General features: G+C 41.6%; 1 protein-coding gene across 2 annotated transcripts in view; it reads right to left on the reverse strand.

Annotated features, from left to right (window-relative positions):
• The window catches only part of TMEM243 (transmembrane protein 243), a 96,168-nt gene that overhangs the window by 28,267 nt on the left and 54,659 nt on the right, over positions 1-13,242 (reverse strand). The gene's annotated exons all lie outside the window — the stretch shown is intronic.

Below are 13,242 nucleotides of genomic sequence, written 5' to 3' on the forward strand. Positions count from 1 at the left end.
TGGGGAAAAGCTACTAACTCTCAGAATACACAAATGAAGAAATCTCATCTCTAATGCCCAGCATGGTGTTTTTCCACCCCACCGACTAAAAGAGAGATATGAGCAGAACCTCTGAATATCTAATGTAATTAGCTCTCCTCTCAACTGCGTCTTTTGTTGCCTCCCGTTAGCAGATTGAATCGTGGACTCCCAAATGGTATGTATACCCCAAAGCCTGTGACTGTGACCTTATTTAGAAAAAGTGTCTTTGCGGCTGTAATTAAGGTAAGAATCTCCAAATGAGAGCATCCTGGATTTTGGGGGCCTAAGTCCAACGACAAGTGTCTTTACAAGAAAAGACTGAAGGAATGCCAAGAGTTGCTGGCAGCCCCTAGAAACCAGGAAAGAGACATGGAACGGATTCTCCCTCAGAGCCCCCAGAAAGAAACACCCCTACTGACACCTTGATTTTGGACTTCTGGGCTCCAGAATTGTGAGAGAATTAATTTCTGTTGTTTTAAGCCACCCAATTTATGCTAATTTGGTGTAGCACTCCTAAGAAACTAATATTAGCGACTGCTACCTCCTTCACTAGAGGTATTGCCAAGATTTATTGATGTTGACAAAGCTCTCTCCTGGGATAAGTCCTCCAGAAGAACCACTTGTTCCAAAGTGAAAAAGATCTTAAGAAAATCATTAAGTCAGAGTACAGAGAGGGAAGGCTACCATCTGCCTGTAAAATAAGGACACTGAATTTTTAAAAGACATGCAGAACGTTAGCGTCATCCTACTGTGTATCCTCAGATGTGACACCTGACTCAAGGTACTAACCTCACTCATACTTTTGAAAGTCTTCTCCTATCATTGACCTTAGAACCTGTTGGCAAGTTGTACTAGTTGATGTTCTCTAGAGAAACAGAGTCAATAATAAATAAATAAATAAATAAATAAATAAATAAATAAATAAATAAATAAATAAATAATATATTTATTATCAAACGAGGCTCATGCAATTATAAAGGTTGAGAAGTCCCACGATCTGCCATCAGCAAGCGGGAGACCCAGTAAAGCTGGTGATATAAATCAGACCTAGCCTAAAAGTCTGAGAACAGGGAAAGCTAATGATGTGGATTCCAATCCAGATCTGAAGGCCTGGGCACCAGGAGGGCCAAGGGCAGAAGAACATCAATGGCCCAGCTCAAGTACTCAGGAAAGGCCAAATTCTGCCTTTCTCCACTTTTTCGTTCTCTTCAAGCCCTCAACAGATTGGAGGATGCCCACCACATGGGAGAGGGCAAATTGCTTAACTGAGTCCACTGATTCAAACACTAATTTCATCTGGAAATGCCCTCACAGACACATGCAGAAATAATGTTTAGCCAAATATCTGGATGATCCAGTCAAGTTGACACATAAGATGAACCATCATACAAGTTATGCCAGCAAAACAATTTCATTCACTTATAGTCACAACTTCAAGTATTTCCCATCTTTCTTTGACAATTTAAATTACAATAACAGAGACCAAAGGCACCTGGGTGGCTCAGTCGGTTAAGCATCTGCCTTTGGCTCAGGTCATGATTCCGGAATCCTGGGATCAAGCTCCGCATCGGGCTCCCTGCTCAGCAGACAGCCTGCTTCTCCCTCGGTCCCTCCTCCTGCTCATGCTCTCCCTCTCTCAAATAGATATATAGAATCTTTAAAAAAAAATGATGGAGACCAAAATTGAACTAGGACCCACATGACTTGTAAATTTTAAAAAATGTGTGTATGTGTGTGTGTGCATCCTCCCAAAATTTGAAGAAATGTCACTTTATACCCACCAGACTGGCAAAAATTAAAAATCTAACAGTATCATCTTGAGCAAAGGTATGAAACATTAGGAAATCTGAAACTCTGCTGCTGATACTTCTCCTGGGACAACTGCTGTACTCATTGTGGGGTAAAGAGTAAGATGTGAATGAATACTTCCTACCCCCAACAGTTCTAAACCTAGGTATAGAGGAGAAACTCCTGACAAAGGCAACAAGAGACTTGCGACAGAAAGTAACATTATTTCTGATAACAAAAAAATAGAAACAGCCCAAATGTCCATTAACTAAAGAAGGGATTAAAAAAAAAGAAGGGATAAATAAATGGAACACAGTCCTAGAATGGAATATAGCAGTGACAATGGATGAACCACAATTTACATGGACCACCATGCCAACATGGATGAATCTCACAACCACAGCGGTGAACAGCAAGCAAAAATAAAAGCAAATTGCAGGATTACTCACAGCTCTGTGACAAGATACTAGAAGCTGCCTGCTCATACCCCTTAGGCTCTACCATTTCAGCACAGGTCAATCCAAGCCCTATGTCAGTCATTGCAACCCTCTGCCGGGGGGTTTCTTTCCGAAGCTCCCTCTGTCTGCACACAAGGCAGGCCAGAGTGCTCAGCAATTAACACCTAGGAGCCCGGCGTCAACCCATGATTGCCACGAGTTGCTATATTAATACTCTGGTTCCACCCGCCACCCCCTTGGGTGGGATGAATCTTTAGTGTCTCTTCTACTCTGGCTCCTTAGTGTGACTCAGATGCAGTTGCCCAAAGTGGTAACTTCTTTTTTTTTTTTTTTTAAGATTTTATTTATTTATTTGACAGAGAGAGACACAGCAAGAGAGGGAACACAAGCAGGGGGAGTGGGAGTGGGAGAAGCAGGCTTTCTGCGGAGCAGGGAGCCCGATTCAGGGCTCGATCCCAGGACCCTGGGATCATGACCTGAGCCGAAGGCAGACGCTTAACAACTGAGCCACCCAGGCGCCCCAAAGTGGTAACTTCTATGTTGGCTTTTCCTTCCTTGTTTTCCATTCCATTCCCTTCCTGGTTTTTTGTGGCTGTGATGGTTAATTGTATGTGTCAACTGAACTAAGGAGCTAAGCTGGTAAAACACTTCCGGGTGTGTCCAGGAGAATGTCTCTGAAAGAGATGAGTCTTTGAATGATAGCCTGAGCCAAGAAGATCGCCCTCCCCAATTCAGGTGGGCATCATCCCATCTTTTGAGGACCTGAACAGAACAAAGAGGCAGGTAGAGAACAAATTTGCTCGGTGCTTGAGCTAATACATCCATCTTCTGCCCTTGGACTTATGGTGCTACTGATGCTCAGACTTTCAGACTCAGGATTTACCCGATGGGGCCCTGATTCTCAGGCCTCTGGACTCAGACTGAATTACACCACCAGCTTTCCTGGTTCTGTGGCTCACAGACGGCAGATGGTGGGACTTCTAAGCCCCCACAACTGTGTGAGCCAATTCCTATAATAAAAATAAATCTCCTCTCATATCATCTATGTATATCCTATTGGTTCTATTTCTCTGGAGAACTCTGACTCATACAGTGGCTTACCTCCCAAAGAAACCACTCTCATTAGAACCCACATCTTGGAATGCGCTTCTGGACAGACAGAACTAACACAGTGGGATTCTATTTGTACGTGATTCAAAAATAAGGAGAATGGCAATACATTGTTAAGAGTCCGTAGAATAAGTAGTTAAGGGTACAGAAGCTAGAGCGAACTGCCAGGGCTTGAAACCGGGGCCTGCCACGTACTAGCTGCGTGACTTTTAGCAGGTCACTCAACCTCTCCTTGCCTCAGTCCAGTCAACTGCTGAATTGGGATGTTAATAACAATATTTACCCTTTCTGGTTGTTGTGAGGATTAGAGTTAAAATACAAAGAATTTAAAATAGTGTCTTACAAAAAGCAAGCACTCAAAGAATGTTAGATGTTACTATTATTATTTTTTTAAAGATTTATTTATTTATTTATTTTCAAGAGAAAGAGCAAGAGTGAGCACAAGCGCGAGGGGCTGAGGAAGAGGGAGAGAGAGAGAGAGTCTTTTTTTTTTTTTTAAAGATTTTATTTATTTATTTGACAGAGAGAGACACAGTGAGAGCAGGAACACAAGCAGATGAGTCTGCTCAGGGGGAGTGGGAGAGGGAGAAGCAGGCTTCCCGCTGAGCAGGGAGCCCAATGCGGGGCTCGATCCCAGGACCCTGGGATCATGACCCGAGCCAAAGGCAGACGCTTAACGACTTGAACCACCCAGGCGCCCGGGGGGGGGGGGGGGGGGGAGAGAGAGAGAGAGAGTCTTAAGCAGACTCCCTGCTGAGCACGGAGCCCGATGCCGGGCTCTATCTCATGACCCTGAGATCACGACCTGAGCCGAAACCCAGAGTCCACGCTCCACTGACTGAGCCACCCAGGCGCCCCTAGCTGTTACAATTATTAAGAATGTATACATGTGCAATAAAACCATAAGGGCCATGTTAAACACAAAATTCAGGAGAGTGGTTACTTTTGGAAGGGCAGGAGCTTGATGGGTTCGAAGAGAGGTATATGAGGGTCTCAAGGGTATTAGTCATGGTCTATTTTTTAAGCTGGGTAGCGGATATATTTTTGTTTAATTATTATGCTTTATAACTTACATATAAATTATATCATTTCAAATATCAAAAAGTGCATACTTTTTAGAATTGTAAAAAGATAAAACAATTTCTACCAAATACATTCAAACTTTTGTAACCTTTAAGAGCTCAGGGTGCTCTCTGCTTCAGCTAGTCAGCCCCCCACCATTTCCCCAGTATTCCCTGGGGGCACCAGCCTTTCGGACTTCACTCACAGTGGCCCCTTTGAGGAAAGTTTCCAGGACACCTGTACCCTGCAAGGTCTCTGGGACCCAGCCCAAATCACATCACCCTTCGGAAGACATTCAGCAACCCTGTGCTGTTGTCATGGGTATTCTACAAGACTGAGGAATCACTGACCTCTACCTCAGAAACTAATAATACAGTATATGTTAATTAATTGAATTTAAAAATAAATACATAAAAAAATAAATAATAAATAAAAATAAAAAATAGATTTATACATAAAAAATATCTTGGTTTTTAAAATTCCTTCTTTCTTTTCAATAAGCATTGCCCTTAACACATTAAACAATTAGTATATGATACTTTTAGAAAAAAAAACTTGTGCAAAATAATAGTATGCTCAGGGGGGCGCCTGGGTGGCTCAGCCGGTAAGCATCTACCTTCGGCTCAGGTCATGATCCCAGGGTCCTAGGATCCAGCCCCGCATCGGGCTCCCTGCTCCTCGGGAAGCCTGCTTCTCCCTCTCCCACTCCCCCTGCTTGTGTTCCCTGTCTCGCTGTGTCTCTCTCTGTCAAATAAATAAATAAAATCTTTAAAAAAAAAAAAAAGAAAATTCAATGGAAATATCTGTAAGATAAATTACAGTAGCAACTATGGATCCAATTAGGGGAGTTTGGGTCAGAAATCATAGATTATGCTTATAAGTAATCACCCCAAGAGCAGATGGGAAAGGTGGATGTGTTCAGAAGGGAGTGAAATAAATGCCTGCTGAGATGAAGTTAGTTTTCTAAGAGTGCTAGTTCTAATCTGAAACCTAAATAAGAAATCCCATGGGGTGCCTAGGCAGGTCAGTTGGTTAAGCATCTGCCTTCGGCTCAGGTCCTGATCCCAGGGTCCTGGGATCGAGCCCCGCATTGGGCTCCCTGCTCCGCGGGAAGCCTGCTTCTCCCTCTCCCACTCCCCCTGCTTGTGTTCCCTCTCTCACTGTGTCTCTCTCTGTGTCAAATAAATAAATAAATAAAACCTTTAAAAAAAATAATAGTATTCTCACAAATCATCATTCAGCTATAACTGCTGTCAATATCTTGATGTATACCCTTCCAGATTTTATGTTATACATTTCAAAACAAAATTACATTATAAAGAAATGCTCTGAAGGGATATCCTTTTTTTAACTTAATATGGGAACATTTTAACTTAAGCTGGGAACATCTTTCTTTGTGCTTTTTTTTTTCAGTTAGACTCCTTTGTAGGAATAAACAGAAGAGACTTGACTGCTGCTGGGTCAGCAAACAGAGGAAGCGTTTGCTGTAAAGATCCCTGGCGCTCAGAAATACAGGGATCCAGGAGGCTCCTAGAAAGGGAAATTAAGAATGACCGGGCCGTTGGGCGCCTGGGTGGCTCAGTCGTTAAGCGTCTGCCTTCGGCTCAGGTCATGATCCCAGGGTCCTGGGATCGAGCCCCACATCGGGCTCCCTCCTCCAGGGGAGGCCTGCTTCTCCCTCTCCGACTCCCGCTGCTTGTGTTCCTGCTCCCCTCCTATTTCTGTCTCTGTCAAATAAATAAATAAAATCTTAAAAAAAAAAAAAAAGAATGACCGGGCCGCACAGAGCTGGAAGCTCCAGGGAGGCCCGCAAGGAGTGTGGGATCTTCCCTCCGGGGTACCACTGTCCACGTGACTTGCACCTCAGTGTCTACTGATGCTATGATTCTATCTCTTCTTCCTATCGCCAGGCTTCCCTGATCTAGGTAGCATTTTTAGCTCCTTGTTGAGTTTCATCTTCCAAACATAACTTGAACTTACTGAACCTTTGGCTTATTATTGACCCATTATTACCCTCCACCTTCTCCTTATCTCATGGATTTTCTCCTTTATTCTGCCAATCACTTATATCTCTCCAGTTTCCATGTCAGATGCTTGTGACTGAGACCCTGAGTCTCCACAGGGCAGAGATATTTGTGTCATGCCTTTCTATAGGTTCATGGTCAAGAGATGAGCTGTCCTTCGGCCAGGTGCCTTGCGCCTGGTCCATCATTGAGTTGTGTCCTGCAAAAGACAAATTCCCTGCCCTCTCCCAGTCCCCCGGGGTGGGGGGAAGCCTTTGGTGTAAACCGTTTCTGGCTAGAATTGTGGTGCCTTCTTGTGGAGACTTTAAGTATTACAAGCACCGTGATTTTCTTCCAGAATCAATTTCCAATTATGGGTACATTAATTTAGGATGATGAACTCAACTACAGGCTGACAACCAGAATTTTAAGAATGGAATAGAATAGAACAGAAGAGAAAATATAAGATTTCATCATAGTTAGTAAGACTAAGTGTGGTTTTCATGAAATTTCTATTTCAGATGTGTGTGTGTGTGTGTGTAAATGTGTGTGGTATGTGTAAACCAATGTATATGATACTTCAAAAATTTAAGAACTGCCATGACATAGAAAAAGAGACACCCACCATATACAAATAGCACAGTTGCACTGGTGGAAACCGGGTTACCCTCCACCTGTCATAGATGGGCATGGTTGTGAAGCAAAATGTTTCTTTCTTCCTTTTTTAAAGATTTATTTACTTATTTCGGGGGGGCAGAGAGAGAGAGGAACTCAAGCAGACTCCACACTGAATGTGGAGCCCGACACAGGGCTCGATCTTACAACCTTAAGATCACAACCTGAGCCAAAACCAAGAGTCCCACAACCAACCAGCTGCACCATCCATGCACCCCAAATGTTTATTTCTTAATATAGGTCATGTCAAAAGAGTTTTAAAGACATTGTTCTAGAATACAACTCAATATAGGCAGACCTCAGAGATATTGTGGGTTTGGTTCCAGACCACTGCAATAAAGCAAGTATCTCAATAAATGGAGTCAAATGAATGTTTTAATGTTCCAGTACATATAAAATTTATGTTTATACTCTACCATCGTCTATTAATTGTGCAACAGCATTATGTCTTTTAAAAAAGTACATCTTAATTAAATAATACTTGATTGCTAAAAAACGCTAACCATCATCTGAGCTTTCAGCAAGGTGTAATCACTGATCACAGAGTGTCATAACAAAAATAATAATATTTTAAAAGTTTGAAATAGTGTAAGAGTTACCAAACTGTGACACAGAAACACAAAGTAAGCAAATGCTGTTGGAAAAATGGTGCTAATAGACTTGCTCAAAGCAGGAAAGTTCCCAGGACACCTGTACCCTGGTGTTAAAAAAAAATGCAATATCTGCTGACAATAAAACAAGGTATGCCTGTATAGTTTGCATTATCATTTTTAACAATTGCATAGTGTTTGTATACATGTGCTATAATTCATATACTCTCTCTTTCTTCCTTCTCCTCCTTTTTCTTTCCTTCGATCTTTCTCTCTCTCTTTCCCTCTCTCCCACCCCCTCATACCCACACATGTTGAACATTACTGATTTTAACCATAGCTACTATTGGCTGTTTAGATCGGGCAGGAAGTGAGCAGAATGGTTAAGAGCATGGACATAGAGCTAGACAGCTGAAGCTAAATCATGACTCTTCCACTTACCAGGCATATGACCAGATACATAACCTCTGTGTGTCTCAGCCCTTCATCTGTAAAATGGGGATGATAAAAATAATAGTATTTCCCCCATATTGTTTTTTATAAGGTCTGCATGAATTAAGGTGTGTGATGTGTTCAAGCAAGTGTCTAGGACATAGTAAATACTCAATTAAATGTTAGTTATCATTATTTAGATTGTGTCCACTTTTTCACTATCACAAGTAAAATACTGATACAACAAGGATATTTGTAGCAAAATCTTTGGAAAACAGACTTAAGTCTACTTATGGAAATAGAATTGCTAGAGGAAGCATGTACATTTTGAAGGTTTTAAAACATTTCTGCTAAATTATCACCTGAGAGGATATACCACAGTGTTTGAGATCCCACTGCCCAAAACTCTAGTCAACACTGGATATTATGATTTAAACCAAAAACTTTGCCAATTTGATCAAGGAATAATGATATTTATTATTACATAAAGTTGCTTCTCTGTGATTACTAGTAAGGTAGAATAATTTTTCAAATGCTTACTGCCATTAATATTTGACGCTCCAGTAGGGCACCTTGACAGTGTGTCTTTTTTTTTTTTTTTTAGATTTATTTATTTGTTTGAGGGATGCCTGGGTGGCTCAGTTGGTTAAGCGTCTGCCTTCGGCTCAGGTCATGATTCCAGGGTCCTGGGATCGAGCCCCATGTCAGGCTCCCTGCTCAGCGGGAAGACTGCTTCTCCCTCTCCCACTCCCCCTGCTTGTGTTCCCTCTCTCACTGTGTCTCTCTCTGTCAAATAAATAAAATCTTTTTTAAAAAAAGATTTATTTATTTATTTGAGAGAGAAAGAGAGTGTGTGCGTGCACAGGAGGGGGGAAGGAGAGAGAGAGAATCTTAAGCAGGCTCTATGCCCAGCATGGAACCCTACACAGGGCTCAGTCTCACGACCCTGAGGTCATAACCCTGAGATCATGACCTGAGCTAACACCAAGAGTTGGACGCTCAACCTATTGAGCCACCCAGGCGCCCTGACAGTGAGTCCTGATGTAGAGTTGCTCTTACATGTATCTTTCCCAATTAAACTGTGAGGTCTCACTTTTTACTCTTCCTCTCTGACTGAACACAAATCTGCACACAACTGGTCCCAATACATTTTAGCTGAACTAGGGATCATGGTCACTATGTCTGATCTCTGAGATGAATTTTTGAGCAGAATTATCTGGCAGTCAGAAAAAGGAAGACATCACTGATCTCTCTACTCTCAAAATGCCCTTGGGCAGAGGGAAGCGGTATCCTTTTTTTGTGCTCCTGAGAACTGTTTGACTATGTAAGAGTGTTTAAATGCATTTCTTTTCTATTACTGCTTCTCTCTGGTAGTAATATGTTGAAATGTTCCCCTTCTCCAAGGAAAAAAATTGTTTTCATATTTGAGACTACACAAATACCATAGTTCCAAATGGGACTGCCTTTTCATCACCAACAAATATTTCTAAAACAAGACTGGATGCGAGGCAGGGGAAATGTATGTGGGTTGGGGGTGATGGAGGGAATGGGTATGTATTCAAAGTGCAAAATACATTCTCTTCCCACAAGGAAGTTAGCACTTAGTTGGTGAAGGAAACAGCATAGTGTGGGGGGATGATGCTGAAGGGGCATCCAGAAATTGACATTCTGGGGATGCCTGGGTAGCTCAGCCAGTTAAGCAACTGCCTTCAGCTCTGGTCATGGTCCCAGGGTCCTGGGATCGAGTTCCACATCAGGCTCTTTGCTCAGTGGAAAGGCTGCTTCTCCCTCTGCCTGCTGCTCCCCTTGCTTGTGCTCTCTCTCTCTCTCTCTGAGAAATAAATAAGTAAATAAATAAAATCTTTATTTAAAAAAAGAAATTGACATTCTGTCCCCAGGCTGCTGTCACCTACTGTGTCAACTTGCATAAATCCCTCAACCTCTCTGCAATTTTGTTTCTTTACCTGGGAAATTCAGAACAGATTATGTTTCTAGCATCTGCCTGTGAGCTATTTGGTGTAAGGGATAAAGGGACAGAACCAAAGAGACATGGTAAGACTCCTAAATGGTCACTGTCAGGTAAGAGATGGGCCAGACACGGGAGAAGGGTTTAAAGTGGGGGATGATATGTCCAGTTGGGGCAATCTAGGGAGATTTATATAGAGGTTAGAATCTGATTTCAAGCTATACAACAAAGCTGTGGTAATCAAAACAGTATGGGACTGGGACAAAAATAGACATATAGATCAATGGAACAGAATAGACAGCCCAGAAATAAACCCACCCTTATATGGTCAATTAAACTATGACAAAGGAGGCAAGAATGTACAATGAGGAAAAACAGTCTCTTCAATAAATGGTGCTGGGAAAACTGGACAGCTACATGCTAAAGAATGAAACTGGGCCACTTTCTTACACCATACACAAAAATAAACTCAAAATGGATTAAGGACTTAAATATGAGACCTGAAACCATAAAACCCCTGCAAGAAAACATAGGCAGTAATCTCTTGGATATTGTCAGCCTTAACAACATTTTTCTAGATATGTCTCCTTAGGCAAGGGTAACAAAAGCAAACATAAACTATTGGGACTATATCAAACTAAAAAGCTTTGCACAGCAAAGGAAACCATCAACATCATAAAAAAAAAGTAACCTAATGAATGGGAGAACATATTTGCAAATGATGTATCTGGTAAGGGGTTAATATAACAAATATATAAAGAACTTATACAATTCAACACCAACACCCCCCAAATAATCTAATTAAAAAATGGGCAGAGGACCTGAAATAGACATTTTTCTGAAGAAGATATACAGATGCCCAATGGACCCATGAAAAGACGCTAAACATCACCCATCATTGGGGAAATACAAATCAAAACCACAGTGAGATATCACCTCACACCTGTCAGAACAGTTAGTATCAAAAAGACAAGAAATAACAAGTATGGGTGAGGATATAGAGAAACGGGAACCCTCATGTTCTGTTGGTGTCAATGTAAATTGGTGTAGCAACTACGGAAAACAGTATGGAGGCTCCTCAAAAAAATAAAAATGGGAATACCATGCAATCCAGTAATTTTAGTGCTGGGTATTTACCCCGAGAAAATGAAAACATTAATTTGAAAAGATATATGTACGCTTACATTTATTGCAGCATCATTTACAATAGCCAAGATACAGAAGAAACCTACTTGCCCAATGACTAATGAATGGATAAAGAAGATGTGATTAATATATATATATACACACACACACACATATATATGTGATGTGTATATATGATATGTATATATATGATATATATGAGATATATATATATATATATATATATATATATATGATGGAATATTACTCAGCCTTAAAAAAAGAAATGATATCTTGCCATTTGCAAAAACATGGATGGACTCAAAGGGTATTATACTAAGTGAAATAAGTCAGACAAATGAAACCAGACCCATAGAGTTAATGAGGTTGAAACTAACAGGAAATTTAAAGCTTATTTTTCAGAGATCTGTTTCTCCCTCATCGGCTACTGTTTCTTTTCAGACTCCACTAACAGATCCACTGGAAGGTCACTGATATGGTTCCAACCTATGAACAAACATGGCCCTGCATTCCTTACCCTAGATTAATGAGTCCAAGACCACATCCGGTTTATACAGGCTCTAGGAACACACCTATAGCTCTCTCCTTGTCCTAAGATAACCTCCTGACATCAGAAGGTGAATTCTGCCTCATTTTAATATTAAGTGTCCACCCCAAAGTGAACATGGGATGCATTTTACATATATGTTTGTACAATGTGCATGCTCTATCTGTCCTCACAAATAGTCATAAATTTCTCCACCTTCTTCATCAATATGTATGTAATTCCAACCCCAGGATTATAAAAAACTTGTTCTAATCTTAGTCCAGGAAACAGATTTGAGCCAGCCTCCTGTCTCTCGTTTGACTGTCTCTAGAATAAACCCTTTTCTTGCTACATACTCAGTGTCTCAGTGATTGGCTTTGCTGTGCATGGGGAGATGAACTTGGGCTCCATTACAACAAATACCATACAATTTCACTTATATGCAGAATCTAAAAAACAAAACAAACAAACAGAAGCAGACTCATAAATATGGAGAACAAGCTGGTGGTGGCCAGAGGGGAGCAGGTGAGGGGATGAGTGAAATAAATAAAGGAGATTTTATTTAAAATAAAAGGAGAGGTACAAACTTCCAGTTATAAAATAGATAAGTCGGAATGGTAAAAACTACAGCATAGGGAATAGAGTCAATAATAGCGTTGCCTGGTGACAGATGGCAACCACACTTACACTTACTATGGGGAACACTGCATAACTATGGAGTGGTTGAATCACTATGTTATACACCTGAAACTAACATAACATTGTATGTCAACCGCACTTCAATTAAAAAAAGAGAGAGAAAGGAGTTAGAATCTGAGCTGGACCTGGCAGGGAAGAGTGTTCAGTAGGTAGAACAGGGGGCAGGGGAGGCAAAATCTGGAAAACGGCATGAGCAAAGAACAAAAGCCAGGGCGAGAAAGTACCAGACATGTCCCTGGGACAGGGAATAGAGCCGTTTGGCTAGAACAGAGGGCTCATGCAAGTATCCACAGAGATTCCATGTGAAGAATGAAAGCTTTATAGGGGAGGGCCTTGACCATGCAGTGCAGGAGTTTACCCTCAGGGCTCTAGGTCACAAGCAAGAAGGGTGTCCCCTGTGTGCACCTGATTCCATGGGGTTTCCAGGAGTACTGAGTTGAGAGAGAAGACCGCTGTGGTCTGTGAGTGCTGTGTGCGCTGATAAGAGTGAGGGACAGCAGTGGGGCACAGAGGGGCTCTTCTGTGACCCATGTTTGTCATTCCAACCCTAAGTCCTAGGAGGACTTAAAGGTTTTATTTTATTTTATTTTTTATTTTTTAAGATTTTATTTATATATTTGTCAGAGAGAGAGAGAGCACAAGCAGGGGGAGTGGCAGGTAGAGGGAGAAGCAGGCTCCCCACCGAGCAAGGAGCCCCAAGCGGGACTCATCCCAGGATTCCCGGATCATGACCTGAGCTGAAGGCAGACGCTTGACTGAGCCACCC

The sequence above is a fragment of the Mirounga leonina genome, unplaced genomic scaffold, assembly GCF_011800145.1.
Source record: "Mirounga leonina isolate KUSES-001 unplaced genomic scaffold, KU_Mleo_1.0 Mir_174, whole genome shotgun sequence".
NCBI classification, from domain to species: domain Eukaryota; kingdom Metazoa; phylum Chordata; class Mammalia; order Carnivora; family Phocidae; genus Mirounga; species Mirounga leonina.